The sequence below is a fragment of the Taudactylus pleione genome, unplaced genomic scaffold (assembly GCF_031769625.1).
Source record: "Taudactylus pleione unplaced genomic scaffold, aTauple2 ptg000485l, whole genome shotgun sequence".
NCBI lineage: Eukaryota > Metazoa > Chordata > Amphibia > Anura > Myobatrachidae > Taudactylus > Taudactylus pleione.
In genome coordinates, this window is record NW_028284887.1 from 6564645 (window position 1) to 6569713 (window position 5069).

General features: G+C 42.8%; 1 pseudogene; it reads right to left on the reverse strand.

Moving 5' to 3' along the window:
- Positions 1-3888: 3888 nt before the first annotated feature.
- LOC148502723 (N-alpha-acetyltransferase 40 pseudogene) lies at positions 3889-4630 on the reverse strand (annotated as a pseudogene).
- Between the last annotated feature and the right edge of the window lie 439 nt (positions 4631-5069).

Sequence of the window (5069 nt, forward strand, 5' to 3'; positions counted from 1 at the left end):
AGACAAACACATATCACAGAAAATAACAGAAATGATCACACCTGAACAACACATAAGATTAAAAAATGCAGAATATATCGTAGTATTTACATGAGTTGAATACATTCAGTAATCAAAGACATACTTTTTGGAGGCGGAAACTACATTTTCATAGATCATAGGTACTGGTACAAGGTATCTGCTGCATACATTCCAACAAAGGTGGTCCCGGCAGATATAATGAATAGTTTGCATGTGTAACAGAATTATTGTACTGTACTTATACTGCGTGGTTGAGCTAAACAGAGTTAGATGTTCTGCACCTTATTCAGGGTCGCACATAAAGCAGTCACAATTACGCATGTGTGTAAGTCACATTGCACATTGTAGTGATTGAATTGTATGCACAGAGGATTTACAGAGTATTCATTTGCAAAGTAGTACAGGTAGTCAACGTTTGGGGGAGGTAATGGGGTGGGGGGTTTAGGAAAACGCAGATGTGTCGGACTGTTTTCTGGGCATCCATAAATTAGCCACTGCATTTTTGCTTGCAGCTCGAGAGCCCTCTGTGTGTCTGGAGACCCGCTATGTCTGCGACAGGTTAGACATACAGAGCTGCATGCATTCCGGTTTTGTGCGTGAGCGGTGGATGTGAGATGCTTTCAGCTCATGTTTCTATGCACTGGATGGCGAGTGAGTCATTAGCATACTTTTGCAATTGCGATCTGTGACAGATCGCAGCTGCGATGGCATTAGTGTCCATCTCTGACTACCATGTCTACACTGGCAAGAGCAGTCATCATCACTCTGTATCTGTCCTGCCTTTAATACAATAGAGCCATAAACGGGTGTGATATGTATTGGTCTTCTATGCAAATATTGACATGGGGTTCTCATTGTCAAAATAAATGTGTTTCCACGGTAACCCCTATCCAGTCTCTTACCAGTAATAAAGCCACCACAGTGTTTTCCTTCATATCTGTCTCCAATTCAACACCTATTCCAGAACACTATGTGGACTTTTCTGATGTTCTTTTGAAGAGAGCTGCGAACCAATTGCCGGCCCATCGTAAATGAGATTGTGACATAGATTTAATTCCTAGAAAAACTCCTCCACGAGGTTGCAAATATCCTCTCTCAGTACCAGAACCATCAGCCATGTCTGAATATATTCAAGTAAACCTAAAGAAATAGTTTATTAGACCTTCCTCATCACCAGCCGGTGCAGGATTCTTTTTTTTTGGGTGAAAAAAAAGATGGTGGTCTTAGGCCCTGCATCCATTATAGAGGTCTCAATGACATTACTTTTAAGAACAGATACCCACTCCCTCTCATCTCTGAGTTATTCGATAAAGTTTGTGGAGCCTCTATTTTTACTAAACTTGGAATGTGCAGTGCATAAAACCTCATCCGCATACGTGAAGGGTACGAATGGAAGACTGCCTTCAACACTCGAGTCGGACACTTTGAATATCTGGTGATGCCATGTGGCTTGAGTAACGCTCCAGCAATCATCCAGGAGTATGTTATCAAAATTTTTAGAGACATCCTATACTCTTTTGTTGTAGTATTCTTGGACGACATTTTAATTTCTTCCAGAGATTTACAAACACATCATCAGCATGTTAGAGAAGTTCTCTCTCGGCTAAGGAAACATCACTTATATGGAAAAGCATCTAAGTGTGTCTTTGAAAAGTCCTCGATGCCCTTTCTTGGTCATATAATTTCCAGTGAATCTCTGCAGATGGATCCTGGAAAATTAAGTGCCACCCGGGACTGGCCTCAACCAACCACATTAAAAGTGATCCAACGATTTTTAGTGTTCTCCGACTATTACAGGAGGTTTATTTAAAATTTTTCAACAGTGGTATCTCCCATTACTACTCTTACAAAAATAGGAGCAAATCCTGCTTTTTAGCCTTCCTCCGCTATAAGGGCTTCTCAGGCGCTTAAGGAAGCCTTTTCTTCCGCCCCCATCCTAAATCAACCCGGCTTGGAAAAGCCTTTTACAGTGGAGGTTGTTGCATCTTCTGTTGATGTTGGAGCGGTTCTTTCTCAATTGGCCACTGATGGCCGAAATCATCCCTGTGGATTCTTCTCAAAGAAATTATCTTCCACAGAAGAGAATTACACTATGATTGGGAATCAGGAGCTGCTGACCATGAAATTGGCCTTGGAGGAGTGGAGACATCTCCTTGAGGGAGCCAAATTTCCATTTACGGTTGTTTCAGACCACAAAAATTTGTTATACTGTACTTGAAAATAGCACAAAGACAATCTTAACAAGCTCGATGTTCAGGTTTTTTTTCCCGCTTTGATTTTAAGATGGTGTTCTGGCCTGAAAATCTTAATAAAAAAGCTGATGCCTTATCTTGTTCATTTTTATCCCATGAGGAAGATGAAAAGGATTCAGCTGTTACTCACATCTGCAATGGCGTCTCCAGGCTCCTAAAGAGTCTGGTTGTCAGCCATAGAGACAAGTGATGGCTGAGTATTCTACATAGGGTCTGCTAGAGCCTTCTGGTGTGCGTCCTGGTTGCCACATTGCGGTCCTGGGTGCTGCCATGTTGGTTTGCATCATCTTATCAGTATTCTCCTATGGTAGTTCTGCTGTCAGTCAGCTGCTGTCTTTGGCCAATGACCAGCTTCCAAGGGGTATATTAGGGCACTACTTGCAGCAGGAATTTGCCTGTACAACTTTGCTCCTATAGTGGTTTTCTGCTGTGTCTGTGTCCCAGGCTCTGCAGTGTACCTCTCCTGTGTACTCTCTCGTGTATGCTGTCTTCATCGCTACTCAGCGTCTCACATCATTGTTATTTAGTGTTCATATAAAGTACAGCTTACCATCGTCATTCAGTATCTCTTATCAGGAACTGCTTACCATCGTTTTTCAGCATCTCATATCAAGTACTGGTTATCCTTACTACTAGCATATTGATTTCCAAAGTACCTTTCTCTGCTCATTGGTTTCGGTATCTATTATAGCTATTTTTCCAACATTGTCTGTGCTTATATAGTACTCTTGTATCTAACTCCATGTATTCTCCAGGTACCTATCCCAGGGGCCACGACCTGTTCACCTGGTGTAGCAAAACCCACATCTAGATTGGAGGTGTCAATGGTGAAGACAATCAGGTGGACTAAACTCCATGCCTTGGGTAGGTCTTGCCAACACCTGGGAGAGATGTATGAAGAGGACTTATATATTGCCTTCCCATTTCCTATCACCCACTGCCCTTGGCCCCCCAGTCCGTGTTCCAACTACAGAAGCCCTTAAACTCCAAGGCTTGACAAAATTACTTTCTGTGTTGTGCAGAGTGCTCAAACCCTTCAAAGTAGTCAGGTAATTCCCCTCATTATACTGTTGGAAAAGCAGCTTGAGAAACTGAAGGAGAAGCTGATACAAAGCGATTCCGCTAAGTATGTCAGATTTGTAGATTATTTACTTCGCCAGGATCCAAGGGTTGTCAGGATCTTCCAATCGGAGCAATACATTTTGGCGACTGTGCTCGATCCTAGGTTTGTGTCTTTCTTCCCAACAGACACAGATCTGAAGAGATGCAAAGAGCTGTTGGTAAGCAAATTGTCATCACAAGCGGCATGTGATGCAGCAATTGCTCCTTCTTCAGTTTCTCCAGCAAGTTCGGCTGCCAGAAAAAAACTAAACTTTCCCAAAAGACCCGCTGGTGATGCAGATGAGTCAACAAAAAAGAGTTTTGACATCTGGTCAGGTCTAAAAGAATTGCCTACAATTAATGAGACCTCTACCATGACTCCAATTGATATGGGCACCATTTAAATGTAAAAAATAATAATTAAAAACTAGAAGAGTAGAAAAAAATATATTGAAAATCACTGTGTCCTCTTGAACCCCCCCATAATATCCCATGTGTCTATCCACCACCTTATTCAGTGGCCACAGCCTGCACAATGTCCTGAATGTGAATGGGGAGTGTCTCCAAACTTTGTCTTGTGGCTCAGAATCTCATACATGTAATCATCACTGCAGCATCCCAATACACTGGGAAAGGTCTCGTCTATCTCAAACTGTAAAGCATCTCTGAAGAATTGGTAAGCACCGTGATTGTGTTCGAACACTGTAAGGACAACTTTCTACATCTGTATACTATTTGCCATCAATTGTAAGATTTGTTCCAGGAATATCCAGACCTTTCCTGCAGAGACGGATCTCCAACTGCACCTCATAACAATAAAGGACCTCATCCCCGCACTCCACATCAAATCTAAAGTGCACAAAAGTAACAAGCACAGAAAGCTCATCTCTGGCAATAAGGTGCCGGGCACGTTCATCTGTCAGCTCTTCATGCTTTTCCCGCTCCTTTCATCCCCACTTGCTCTGTTCATATAGCAGCTCCATATTTGTCTTTGTGAGTTCTAATACCCAGTCTAGAGTCTTCTGGTCCAAATCTGTTACTCTGCAGCACTTTATAGACAGATTCAACCTATTTCTGTCAAACTTCTTAAAAACTGGATAGGGTCCTAAAGGGTCACCCAGCTGATTGGCCGATTGCACCTTGGCACACACAGCTGCCATTGCTGCACGTACCTCTTGCCGTTTTTGTTTTTTTTCTTGTGCCTGTACATACCTCCTCTCCATGACGTAACTGATGACGTAATACTCTGAAGCCTGGTTTGGTGCTGGAGGGGCTGAAGATGCTTCATATTTTTTTTAAGAATCAAAACATTAAAATAAATAAATTAAAAACAAATGAATCCTTCCGTTCCTTTCCATGTCTTCAGTCAATAAACATATTCCAACTCCCTCGGAACCTCTGACCTAGTGTCACAAGCCATGGCAGCGGCTTGTCTCCCACCGGCTGGAGACCTACACTGACTCACAAAATTCAGAATCCGGTTCCGCTGATTACCAAGCACCAGGGATGCTGCAGAGAGTGACTCATACTCCCATTTGCTGCTGATTGACTGCCCCCCTATTTGTAGCTTCCAGATGCCTCGCCGGTTATAGAGTTTCCTCCTACCGCTCAGTCTGGTTACTCCAGCTATCCTCCGGAATCGTCTACTCTCCAGCCGCTGCTTTTATTCATCACTCTCCATCTCCCTCCATGCTG